The 14,331-nt window shown below is 44.0% G+C and overlaps 1 long non-coding RNA gene across 1 annotated transcript; it reads right to left on the reverse strand.

Annotated features, from left to right (window-relative positions):
* Positions 1 to 443: 443 nt before the first annotated feature.
* Positions 444 to 2,981, reverse strand: LOC109744219 (uncharacterized). The gene is made up of 2 exons (XR_002228262.4): positions 2,770 to 2,981; positions 444 to 2,349 (listed from the first exon to the last, which is right to left on the reverse strand). It is a non-coding gene; the product is annotated as an uncharacterized lncRNA (long non-coding RNA).
* Between the last annotated feature and the right edge of the window lie 11,350 nt (positions 2,982 to 14,331).

The following is a 14,331-nucleotide window of genomic DNA, read 5'->3' on the forward strand; positions in this document are numbered from 1 at the left end:
CTAATTTCATTAACCTATCAGATTACCAGCCACGTCTTGGAGAATTTCAATTCAATTTGCTGCCCAGAGCTACAACAGGATTTAATTTGCTCATCCAGAACTAAACCAACCTTACGTCTCCCAAGACTCTTATCTCAATAAAAAGAGGGCACTGGTCTTGCGTTCATAAAAAGATGTTGGCGAACCCAACAACTCAATAAAAAGAGGGCATCGGTATTACGTTCATAAAAAGATGTTGACAGATTAGGTGCCCATAAAAAGAAGGCATGTGCCGCCCGCCTCAACGGCATTTCCCACGTCTACGGACCACGATGAAATGACGACTGAATGGTCCCGTTTCCTGCAAATAAAATCATGCAAACGAAGGATCTTGATGGAGTCGAACCATCATTCCCAGCAATTTGTTTGCTAGGATGCTCTTTCCAGTTCAGAGCTAAAGATCCACCATTTATTCATCTTTTAACTTTGAAGTAGACAAAATATGCAGATCAAGCCATTTCAGACTCGAGCACAGCCCCAAGATTCTCCAATCAAATTGAATGAGTGACAAGCCCACTTTGAATAAGCCTGCTTACTAAAAAAATACATAAATTTGTTTTTAACAATCTTGTTAAGACAAATGTCAGAAGAATGCAGAGCTTGTTAGACAAATGTTAGAAGACAAATTAAATTATAGATTTGTTTGACAAATCAAAAAAGATCAAGCCAATTCAGACCAGCCATGCAGAGCAAAATTCTCCAATCCAATCTAACTTGAAACGACATTCAGCCAATTTGAATTTGCCTGCTTACTAAAATAAATTAGAACGACATTCAGTAAGCTATGAAAAAACCATTCGCTGGATTCTCTAATCTTACATAATGCAATTTAAGCCCCAGGCTTCCTCGACGCAGCGCCTGCACCGTACAGAATATATCAACCCAATTTAATTCTTCAATTCAGGTTTCAGTATATCAAACACGAGCAACATTTCTTGAGAGCGAAAATGGCATCGAAAATCATAACTTGTCTGCAACTTCATTAGATATGAAGATCTGCCTCCAGTAATCCTCAAAGAGGAATCCAACTTTCCACGAGAGGTAGTATGATGCAGCAGCAACATCTGGACAAGCTCCAGTAACTAAAGTACAGATAAATTTCGAAGACTAACAAGTCGTACAAAAAGGAATCAAGTCTTTCAATGGTATATACATACAGAACTACTCATGGCAACCAACAGACAAGCAACTCGCCTTATTAGGATCACAAGACTATGAACACGGCATGGTAAGATAAAATAGATATGCAGAGTTACTAAAAGTTCTCAGGATCACTTAGCCTGTGTTGCATAAGTAGATGGTTGGCTCGTGGGAATTTCCCTATTTTCATTCTTGGGGTGCAAGGGTACAAAATTACAGGTATGATCAACCTTGTATTGAACTGAAGATCCACCATGTACAGTTAACTCATTTAGTTGAGATGAAGTGCACAAGAATTTTTTGATCGACAACTTTGAGGTCAGTTCAGATTGACCCTTCAGAAAAGCACTAACGTTTCTGGGTCACTTAAAATTTAAATTGATATAACGCTGAAAGAAGTAGTTAGATGTACCTTCGTGCGTAGTTAAATTGATCCTCACAACGTAGTTACCGCTGCGCCCAGGCCTGTTCACATATTAGCTATGTAGGATCGCGGTGTACTTCAGATGATGCGGTGGAATCAACAACACAGGAGAAGGACAGAGACACCATGGCAGGGTGGAGAACCCGGGCAAAATAGAACAAATAGATTGTTCCCGTGCGATCTCCACCCCGCAAACACCACCAAATATACTTTTTATTGTCTTGTGGCCTGCCAAGCGAGCGCACCCGACATGGCAAAGGCCGTCCTACCCTACCAATGTATTGGTACATCAAGTAGTACAATACGCACGTCCTCGCATGCGCATCATCAGCTTACCAACACAATTACCTTTCTGTGATGTTTGGAGACAGGCCAGAATCATCTTGTGAGCAGAAGGGAACACGTACATCATTTGATCGGCAAACAGAAACCATATATTGGATGGCCCGTTTCCTTCTGGCGCCTTACGAGAAAGACTCAAGAAAGCATTCTTCAGCTTAACCACCAACCGTCGTCGGGGAAGATATCAGTTGGCGTTGGCCGTGGGCATCATAAACCAGTGAAGATGAACCAGCAGGGGTGGCGTTCCACGGAGACAAACATCCACAGCGGCATGCGAACAGGAAGCAGATGACATAAACTGACGGATCTGACGCATCAACCGATTCAGCCGTCACAAGCGGAAGGACACAAAATCCCTTCGCTTAAGGGATAGACATGTATTTGGAGAGGCGAATCGTCCACCACTGCATCAAAAAGAAGAGATAACCCATGAGATCTGAAAGGCGTTGACGAATATTCAGAACAGAAATCCTAATTAGGTGAACAGCGTACAAAAGGTCGTCTAACTTTGGCTCCATAATATAGTTATAAGAAATTTGAAACAGAAATAATTTGGAATTTAAGACAACAATCCAGGAATCCACATAATAATCTTATAACGAATAAACAAACACATATATAGATCGAATTCGTAGTACTGTATTAGGGCAAGAATGAAGACAAACATATACTCTCTTGGATCTAGATCTAGCTGTGCTAAAAATGCGAAATCACCCACCTACCAAATCACGACCAAACCATACTAGTAATCTGAAGTAGCGTCAATGATTTCTATCTAATAATTCGAGGATCTAAAGTAAGAGAAGAAAGTAGATAGTTGGCACCTCACGATCCCCGCGACGGAACCAAGATGAGCCGTCCCTGCGACGGGCGGTGACGGGAGCAGGAGAGAACGGTGCGAGGGAAACGCGTATATAAGAGAGAGGGTGGTTGGTGCTTGGTGGATTCTCGATCACGGAGTCGGTTCGGGTGGTGGACGGCTCCGATCGGGTCACGTATAGCTGTCTATATGTGCCGTTGTCGGTTGGGGGACGACGGAGGACCTCACGTCTCGCACGGATTCTTGTTCGCGTTTGCGTGCTCCCTTTGGCCACTTTTCCTGGTTGGCGTAATCCCTTGCGTCACCGGGAGGCTGATCGTCTACATCCACAAACCGTCTTGATATTCCATGTGGCCAGTTATGTGCTGGCTAGGGTTGCATAAACAAACCCTCGTGTAAGGGCATATCCAACGACGACCTGCAAATTTTCTTCTGCATCCGTCGCGGACAGGGGGGCCTAGTCCACGGACATAGATGCAGAAAACCGTCATCCAACATTGTCTGCATACATCCCACCAAGAATTCAAACTTATCGAACGAAATTCGTTCAAATACGGCCAGATTTCATATAAACCTACGAATTTTACTACATTTACATCAACTAAGCGGTGCTCGTTCGGCTCTTGAGGTATGATTAATACACCTATTCTATGATCGTCGGTGCTTGTTCCTTGTGTCCGCCGATGAGCCTCGAGAATTAAAGATTCGTCTTCCGTAACATCCGCCTCCGGACCCCCTGGAAGTGAAGTTGTCCGCCTCCACGTCGCCGCCAAACGGCTAATCAGCCGCCAATATTGAGCCCACCAAGCTTGGCTTCAACGAGAGAAGAAAAGTGGTGGCCTTCTTAGGACCCTAGCGACGGCGACCTACTGTGCTCTACTCTTCCTCGTTGTTGGCGGCTCCCGCGGACGTGACGGCTTCGTGGTCGTGGCGGCAGGGCGCGACGATGTTGTCCCCGTCGTCGGTCTCGCCGAACAACACCTCGTCTACCGCCTCGTCGCACTCCTTGTAGGCGGCTACCAGTTCTGCCGCCCGCTGGCGGTACCACCAGCGGGTGAGGCGAATCACACGGGCGGAGTGGTAGGACTCAAGCAGCGTCGCCTGCTCCGCTGCTACTTGTGAGCCGCGTTGAGATTTTCTTCGAAGAGGAAGGGTGAAGCAATACAGTAGCTGATAAGTATTTCCTAAGTGAGAACCAAGTTTATCGAACCAATAAGAGAACCATGTAAATCCTAGCGAATAATACATGCACACACAAGAGCAAATACTTACACCCAATGTCGGTGTCAAAACTGGCAGACCTCGGGTAGGGGGTCCCGAACTATGCGTCTAAGGATCGAAGGTAACAAGAGGCAGGGAACACGATGTTTACCCAGGTTCGGGTCCTCTTAATGAAGGTAATACCCTACTTCTTGCTTGATTGACTTTGATGAGTATAGGGGTTACAAGAGTTGATCTACCTCGAGATCGTAATGGCTAAACCCTAGATGTCTAGCCTGTATGATTATGATTGCCTCTACGGACTAAACCCTCCGGTTTATATAAACACCGGAGGGAGCTAGGGTTGCACAGAGTCGGTTTACAGAGAAAGGAATCTTCACATCCGCACGTCAAGCTTGCCTTCCATGCCAAGGAGAGTCCCATCCGGACACGGGGAAAGTCTTCCGTCTTGTACATTCACGGCCCATCAGTCCGGCCCATGTCACATAGCCCGGACGCCCGAGGACCCCGTAATCCAGGACTCCCTCAGTAGCCCCTGAACTTGGCTTCAATGACGATGTATCCGGCGCGTAGACTATCTTCGGCATTGCAAGGCGGGTTTCTCCTCCGAACACTTCAAAGCAGTTGATTACAAGAACTGTATCCGGATTTGTGCAATGACCACAACCCTCCACCGCTAGGGTATAATACTTAACAAAAAAGCATGACACGTCTTTTACTGACAATTCCACGGGCGAGACGTTACATCCAGCCTCCCCATCATTTTGAATCGCTCCTCCCATTTCGCGTTTCAAGACGCAGTCTCCGGTGACACGTCTTGTCAAAGCAAAAGATTGTGTCCCCTTATTACGGGATTCCCATCAATACAGGTTTGGGTAATCCAACCATGCCGTTCGCACGACCCCTTGGGAATATGCGAGTTCTAATGCTCGTGGGGGGGGGGGGCGCTCTATATCCACTGCCTTTATAAGGGCATAAGAATCCAACTTTTCGCCCCATGCCTTCTTCTTCCTCAGCCCATCCGCCCTTGAGCTCCAGCGCCCAGGCTTCGATCCCCTCCGTTCCCAGAAAATACTCTAGCCATGTTCGGATCCGGAGCGCAGGGGAGGTGGCTGGCCTCCTCCGTCACGAAGGGGAACATCAAGGAGCTCCGGGAAGCGGGGTATTTAGCCAAGGAAATCGCCCACCGGCTTCCGCCCAAGAAGCAGATCGTCCTTACTCCGGAGCCCCATGAGAGGGTAGTTTTTATTCCTCATTTCCTTCGCGGATTAGGGTTTCCCCTCCATCCTTTCGTCTGCGGCCTTATGTTTTACTACGGGCTAGATTTCCATGATCTAGCCCCGAATTCCTTCCTCAATATTTCGGCGTTCATCGTCGTGTGTGAGGCATTCCTCCGCATCCCTCCCCACTTTGTCCTATGGCTCAAGATCTTCAATGTGAAGCCCAAAGTGGTGGATGGTCAACACGCGGAGTGCGGCGGCACCATGGTGAGCAAGCTCCCCAACGTCACTTGGCCCGAAGGCACCTTTGTGGAGACCGTGAAGGGGTGGCAGCAGGAGTGGTTCTATGTCATGGAACCCCGCGACTCCACATGGGCCGCTTCCCCCGAGTTCAAGTCCGGGCCTCCAATGCAGCTTACGTCCTGTCTCAATAAGGGCCTAGACTGGGCGTCGTCCGACGAGGTGACGATGCTGCAAAGGCGCATCAAGAGTATGGTGGACAAGAATACAAGTCTTGCCAGCGTGATCCAGGTGATGCTCTTTCGTCGGATTCTCCCCTGCCAAAGCCGGACTCAGCACATGTGGGAGTTCGACCCGGCCGGTCCCCGGACTGTACAACGGTTCTTCGGCACGAAGCACGAAGACATGTGGAAGCTGCTGTTCAAGACCCAAAAGACATGGCCGAAAACGACCGACGACCTCGGCCTCGACTGCACTCACGCAACGTCTCCCGTAAGTTTTTACGATAACCTCATTATTTGTGAATCCAAGGGGCATGCTTAAGCTTTCCATTCTTCTGACAGGGCTGGACGAAGAAGGCGGAGTAGATTCACTGTCCGGCTCCGCTACCCGGAGACCCAGCCATTCCTCTGTTAACGAGGATGCTGGTTCCGGCGCCATATCAGGCGCCGGAAAAGAAGGCCAAGAAAAAGGGCAAGGAGGCCAAAAGCGGCCTCCGCCGTAAAGGTGCTTCGGACGTAGTGTCCAAAGACACCGAGACTCACTCCTCCCCTGACGAATACGAAGGGGAAGAGGAAGAGAGTAACTCTCCCCCTAAGGGGGGAAAGAAGAAGAGGGGGGCTTCCGCGGATCTGGAGGCGGAGGCGTCCAAGAAAGGGAGAATCTCCCACACGGATGACTCCGAATCGGACGCCGATGGGTGGCGTCCCAGGCCGAAGCCCCTGGCCGGATCGTAAGTACCCCCAAAGGCACTTGTACTTATATATCTATTCGGCCTTCTGCCTTGTGATTTTAATATACTGAATTTCGTGCTGCAGTCCGGCTCGCGTCCTCCCCCAGCAATCCTCATCTTCGGGGAATTCGCTGGATCCGAACATGATGGACAGCGGGTCGCCTCCGCCGGCCTCCGCCCCCAACGCTACGGATAATGCCGAAGTGTTGTCCTGAAAGACCCTTCCGGGCCAGGGAGAGGTGCGGGGAGCCGCCAAGGTGGCGCCAGAGGGTGATATCCCTGCTACCGGCAACATGGGGGAATCGACCCCCATGGAGACTGACGGTGGGGGCCATGCCCAATTCGGCCCCCAACCGAATATTATTCCGGAGGCCCATACGGCTCCGGAATCAGGTGAGCAGCCTCCTTCGAAAGAAGGGGGTGCGCAAATTCCATCGGCGACCTCTTTCAATCTGGAGGCGCCGGATACTCTGGTGGAAGCACTTCAGAGCGCCATCATTGTAGAAGAACATCGTACCCTTATGGGTACGGTGGTTAAAAGGGTTCGGTCCGCCAAAAGCGGATTGAACGAGGCCTATACTAGCCTTCTAAGAGGCTTTGAGGTATGTAGTATAATGCCTTTTGGCTACATAAGAAAAATATCTGTGTATAGATAGCAGCCCCTGAGACTCTGTTCGGTGTTCACAAAGAAAGGCCGAATAGAGGATCTAATGACTCAAACAAGGGATTAACATACATATCTATTTGAACCGAACAGGCTGCGATGCAGACATCGGCTACCCATGCCGCCGAAGCGTCTGAGCTGAGGCGAAATTTAGTGGAAAGCAAGGTATGTGATACCGAAAATGCTTTTGAAATTAATATCAGCAATAATTTGCCGTCTGAATGAGTCGTATAACTGTGCTCATAGCTGATGCGTCTGAGGTCGATACCCTGAAGAGCGCGCTGGCCGAGGCCAAGAAAGAGGCGGAGGAGAAACGAGCCGCCCGCCTAAAACATGAGTCAAGGGTGTCCGAAGTCCAGCAAGAGCTTAAGGATGCTATAAGCAAATGTGAGTCCTTAGAGCACCAAGTTTCGGATCAAAAATCCGAACTTGCTAAGGCCCTCCAAAGTGCTCAGAAGGCCCGGACTGAAGTCCAAACGTCTGCCGGAGATCCAAGAGGCGAAGAAAATTGCGGTTGGTAAGGCCTTTAATATGCAAAGCAGATTTGTGAGGGAGAAATACATCTTACTGACCGAGGTTTGGAGTTCTCCAGGAGCATTTGCGGATCTGCCCCATAGTGTTGCTGATGCTGCAGAGTTCTTCCGAGCCGAAGAGGGAGCTCAACGGAGAAACTGTTCTGGTCGCAATACCTTGCACCAGAGCATCAAGTGCCCCTCAGCGATCAGCTGAAACAACTGACCGAACTGCATAAGATGGCCGAGCTGGCTATGAAGGATTCTATAATCCGTCTATGGCCTGCCGAATCCATACCCAGCAGCTACTTCGGGCTCGTGAAGCGGCTGATCAATGCTTGCCACCGACTTAACGCCGTGAAGCGGTCGGCCTGCATCGAAGGTGCGCGGATGGCCTTCGCCCGCGTCAAGGTGCAGTGGGCGAAGATGAACGCCGTCAAGCTCGCGACCGAGGGACCGCCTGCAGGCAAAGAGCATCGCACACCGGAGCGGTATTTCGATGATGTCCTGGAGGGATCCCGCATTGTAGAGGGCTAGTGTTCAAAGGACGTTGATACGTCTCCAACGTATCTATAATTTATGAAGTATTCATGCTATTATATTATCTGTTTAGGATGTTTATGGGCTTTACTAAACACTTTTATATTATTTTTGGTACTAACCTATTAACCGGAGGCCCAGCCCAAATTGTTGTTTTCTTGCCTATTTCAGTGTTTCGAAGAAAAGAAATAACAAACGGAGTCCAAAAGGAATGAAACCTTCGGGAGAGTTATTTTTGGAATGGAAGCAATCCAGGAGACTTGGAGTAGACGTCAGGGAAGCTTCGAGGGAGCCACAAGGCAGGAAGGCGCGCCCCCACCCTCATGGGCCCCTCATGGCTCCCCTGACCGACTTCTTTCGCCTATATATATGTCCATATACCCTAAAAACATCGGGGACAGAATAGATCGGGAGTTCCGCCGCCGCAAGCCTCTGTAGCCACCGAAAACCAATCGGGACCCTGTTCCGGCACCCTGCTGGAGGGGGGATCCCTCATCGGTGGCCATCTTCATCATCCCGGCGATCTCCATGACGAGGAGGGAGTAGTTCACCCTCGGGGCTGAGGGTATGTACCAGTAGCTATGTGTTTGATCTCTCTCTCTCTCTCGTGTTCTTGAGGTGATACGATCTTGATGTATCGCGAGCTTTGCTATTGTAGTTGGATCTTATGATGTTTCTCCCCCTCCACTCTCTTGTAATGGATTGAGTTTTCCCTTTGAAGTTATCTCATCAGATTGAGTCTTTAAGGATTTGAGAACGCTTGATGTATGTCTTGCATGTGCTTATCTGTGGTGACAATGGGATATCACGTGATCCACTTGATGTATGTTTTGGTGATCAACTTGCGGGTTCAGTGACCTTGTGAACTTATGCATATGGGTTGGCACACGTTTTCGTCTTGACTCTCCGGTAGAAACTTTGGGGCACTCTTTGAAGTTCTTTGTGTTGGTTGAATAGATGAATCTGAGATTGTGTGATGCATATCGTATAATAATACACACGGATACTTGAGGTGACATTGGAGTATCTAGGTGACATTAGGGTTTTAGTTGATTTGTATCTTAAGGTGTTATTCTAGTACGAACTCTATGATAGATCGAACGGAAAGAATAGCTTCATGTTATTTTACTACGGACTCTTGAATAGATCGATCAGAAAGGATAACTTTGAGGTGGTTTCGTACCCTACCATAATCTCTTCGTTTGTTCTCTGCTATTAGTGTCTTTGGAGTGACTCTTTGTTGCATGTTGAGGGATAGTTATATGATCCAATTATGTTATTATTGTTGAGAGAACTTGCACTAGTGAAAGTATGAACCTTAGGCCTTGTTTCCTAGCATTGCAATACCGTTTGTGCTCACTTTTATCATTAGTTATCTTGCTGTTTTTATATTTTCAGATTACAAATACCCATATCTACCATCCATATTGCACTTGTATCACCATCTCTTCGCCGAACTAGTGCACCTATACAATTTACCATTGTATTGGGTGTGTTGGGGACACAAGAGACTCTTTGTTATCTGGTTTGCAGGGTTGCTAGAGAGAGACCATCTTCATCCTACGCCTCCCACGGATTGATAAACCTTAGGTCATCCACTTGAGGGAAATTTGCTACTGTCCTACAAACCTCTGCACTTGGAGGCCCAACAACGTCTACAAGAAGAAGGTTGTGTAGTAGACATCAAGCTCTTTTCTGGCGCCGTTGCCGGGGAGGTGAGTGCTTGAAGGTATATCATTAGATCTTGCAGTCGAATCTTTTAGTTTCTTGTTTATCACTAGTTTAGTTTATAAAAGAAAACTACAAAAAATGGAATTGAGGGTACCTCGTATGCTTCATATTTTTAATATCTTTCATGAAAATAAGGATTCTGATAATTGTGCTCAATTGCTAGAGGAAGAATGCATTAGAATGTTTGGCACTAAATCTTTGAATGATGAGCATGATTGCAATGTGGTTAGTATGAACTCTTTGAATATCCATAGTACTAATGATGATTGCACTAGTCATGATGAAAATGTCTCTTATAAGCATGTCAATTTTTGTGGAGTGCATAGAGTTTGCAAGTACACACCAAATAGGGAAGATAGATTTTGCAAGAGGCACAAGTATTTAGAAACCAAATGGTTGCAAGAGAGGCTAGATGTTTGTGCTAAAAATTTAAAATCTTTTCGCCATACTTGTGAACTTTGCAATGAACATGGTCATTTAAACCCCCAATGCAAATTGTTTCATGATCGAATCGTGTCCAAAAATTGTGATGACTTGATTTCCCTTGCACATCATAATGAACTTAGTTTGCTTTTGGGTTATGAAGAAATGAAACGTATAACTAAGCATATTCCAGAATATAACCTTGAGAAATTCCTCGATATTGATCTAGAAGAAATTTTTATGTATTGTGCGGTGAATTGCATTGAAAATCCTTATATTGCCAATTACATAAAGAAAAGAAAAGAAATAGAGGATGAAGAGAATACTAATGAAAGGGAAGAGGCTTCCCAATATCCTCCTATTATTTCTTATGATGAATCAGGCAACGAGGAGGAGCTTTCTATTTGACCAATCTCATCAATAAGGAGCTCAAAAAAGGGGGTTAAACCCACACATAATATGAAGAAGAAAAATAAAAGACGGAGAAGCAAAGGTAGAAAGGTATCCCTCCCAAATGATGTTGCTCCTATTACTCCTTGTGATGATGATAATTGATATACTGTTGGTGCTATCCATACTATTAATGATGAGAGTGATTATGCTTATGATATGAAAAGGCCCAAGCTTGGGGATGCTATGTTTGATGAGAATGACATGTTTGAGAATTTATTTGCTGCAATTAATGTTTGTCCCGAGCTTGGGGATGCCATGTTTAATGAAGAGGATATTTTTAGTCCCCCAAGTTTTGATATGCAAATTTATTATGATGATAACGTGCCTCCTACTTATGATGATTATATTGATGAAGGTGGGTTTGGAAGAGTGTCAACTTTAGGAAGTAATGATACCACTATTTAGGAGGGTGTTGAATCTTATTGTGATAATTATAAAAGTGGATTTGGAGAGGTCATGACTTTATTTAGTAATGATCCCACTATCTTGGAAGAGGTTTCAATCGATTATGATGCGAACAAAGTTGCTACTTATGATAACTATTGTGATGATACTTATGCTATAAAAAGTAGTGATGATTATATTTATAAAACTTGTCATGATTATGATTACCCTTTTTCTGAACATTACTCTTTTAATATGGAAACAATTTATAGTATTCAAGTTTCTTTTGATACTCCCACTATTCCGAATGAGAAGAATTTTTCTTATGTGGAGAGTAATAAAAATTCTATACTTGTAGATCATGAAAAGAATGCTTTATGTGATGGTTATATTGTTGAATTCATTCATGATGCTACTGAAAATTATTATGAGGGAGGAACTTATGCTTGTAGGAATTGCAATAATATCAAGTTTCCTCTCTACGTGTTGAAAATCTTAAAGTTATGCTTGTTTTGCCTTCCTATGCTAGTTGATTATTGTTCCCATAAATTGTTTGCTCACAAAATCCCTATGCATAGGAAGTGGTTTAGACTTAAATGTTCTTTCCATGTTCTTCATGATGCTCTCTTTGTGTTTCAATTCTTATCCTTTATGTGAGCATCATTGAAATCATCATGCCTAGCTATGGGCGTTAAACGTTAGCGCTTGTTGGGAGGTAACCCAATTTTATTTTTGTTCCTTGATTGCTTATGTTTAGCAATAAATAATCTATATAGCCTCTGGTTAGATGTGGTTTTATGTTTTAATTAGTGTTTGTGCCAAGTAGAACCTTCGGGAAGACTTGGGTGAAGTCTTTATGATCTTGCTGTAAAAAAACAGAAGCTTTAGCGCTCACGAGATGTGCTGCCATTTTTTACTGGAGAGTGATTTTAGGTTGATTCTTTTTGTAGATGATTAATAGACAAATTCCTCAGGTCCACCAATTTATTTCAGAATTTTTGGAGTTCCAGAAGTATACGTTTGATACAGATTACTACAGACTGTTTTGTTTTTGACAGATTCTGTTTTCTATGTGTTGTTTGCTTATTTTGATGAATATATGAGTAGTATCGGAGGGTATGAACCATAGAGAAGTTGTAATACAGTAGATATTATACCAATATGAATTTAGAATGAGTTCACAATAGTACCTAAGTGGTGATTTATTTTCTTATACTAACGGAGCTTACGAGTTTTCTGTTAAGTTTTGTGTTGTGAAGTTTTCAAGTTTTGGGTAAAGATTCGATGGACTATGGAATAAGGAGTGGCAAGAGCCTAAGATTGGGGATGCCCAGGGCACCCCAAGGCAATATTCAAGGACAACCAAGAGCCTAAGCTTGGGGATGCCCCGGAAGGCACCCCCTCTTTCGTCTTCGTTCATTGGTAACTTTACTTGGAGCTATATTTTTATTCACCACATGATATGTGTTTTGCTTGGAGCGTCAATTTATTTTGTTAGTATTTGCTTGCGGTTATTTAGAACAATGTTTTGCATCTTTTATTTCAATAAAAGTGGCATTGATAGCCTTTACTATGCCTATTTTACAAGTCTACATGTTGCTGTTTGAAAACAGAAAGTTTACCGCTGTTGCAAAAATTCCCTAGAAAAGTCAGAATGTGATAAAATGTTGAAACCTTTTTCATAATAAGCTCTGATAAATTTACTACAGTGGGAATTTTCTTTCATAATTTTTGGAGCTAGGGAAGTATCGATCTTGCTGCATTCTTTACAGACTGTCCTGTTTAGGCAGATTGCTGTTATGTTTGCATTGTTTGCATATGTTTGCTTCTTTAATGATTCTATTTGAGGATAGGACTATTAAATATGCAGAGGCATTTAGTATGCAATGTTGAATAATAATTTTAATGGTTTGCTACAGTAGAGTATGATGAGGTTTTTGCATTGGTTTATACTAACTTATCTCACGAGTCCTTGTTGAGTTTTGTGTGGATGAAGCTTTTGAGATTTAGGGAGACCGTGATATGAGAGGGATTAGGGAGACACAAAAGCTCAAGCTTGGGGATGCCCAAGGCATCCCAAGATAATATTTCAAGAAGTCTCAAGCGTCTAAGCTTGGGGATGCCCCGGTTGGCATCCCACCTTTCTTCTTCGACAACTATCGGTTAGTATCGGTTGATCCTAAGTTTTTGCTTCTTCACATGATGTTTGCTATTCTTAGAATGTCATTTTGTTTTGCTTGCTGTTTGAATAAAATATCAATATCTGAAATTATTAAATGGGAGAGTCTTCACATAGCTAAATAATTATTTAACTACTCATTGATCTTCACTTATATATTTTTGGAGTAGTTTGCCATTTACTCGTGTGCTTCACTTATATCCTATGAGTAAATAGTTGAATGAGCGAATATCATAAATCTGAAATTATATATGTTTCATATGCTTATCCCTTGGGGAGTAATGACTTCACATATAAGAAGTAGAGGTGGTAAATTTATTGAAGGTTAGCAAACATTGTATTGGTCACTTGAACAATTCATGAAAGAATATTGTGGGAAGAGAGGTTTCACATATAAATATACTATCTTGGACATCTTTTATGATTGTGAGCACTCATTAAAATATGACATACTAAAAGGTTGATGTTGGACAAGAAAGACAACGTAATGGGTTATGTTTTCTTATATCCGAAATAAAGTATATTGTCATGGATCATTCAAAATGCTGAGCTTGCCTTTCCCCCTCATGCTAGCCAAATTCTTTGCACCAAGTAGAGATACTACTTGTGCTTCCAAACATCCCTTAAACCAGTATTGCCATGAGAGTCCACCATACCTACCTATGGATTAAGTAAGATCCTTCAAGTAAGTTGTCATCGGTGCATGCAATAAAAATTGCTCTTTAAATATGTATGATCTATTAGTGTGGAGAAAATAAGCTTTATATGATCTTGTGATGTGGAAGCAATAAAAGCGACAGACTGCATAATAAAGGTCCCTATCACAAGTGGCAATATAAAGTGACGTTCTTTCGCATTAAGATTTTGTGCATCCAACTATAAAAGCGCATGACAACCTCTGCTTCCCTCAGCGAAGGGCCTATCTTTTATTCTTGTCTTATACCTTATGCAAGAGTCATGGTGATCTTCACCTTTCCTTTTTACATTTTATCCTTTGGCAAGCACATTGTGTTGGAAAGATCCTGATATATATATATATATATATAT

The sequence above is a fragment of the Aegilops tauschii genome, chromosome 2 (assembly GCF_002575655.3).
Source record: "Aegilops tauschii subsp. strangulata cultivar AL8/78 chromosome 2, Aet v6.0, whole genome shotgun sequence".
In the NCBI taxonomy this organism is placed as follows: domain Eukaryota; kingdom Viridiplantae; phylum Streptophyta; class Magnoliopsida; order Poales; family Poaceae; genus Aegilops; species Aegilops tauschii.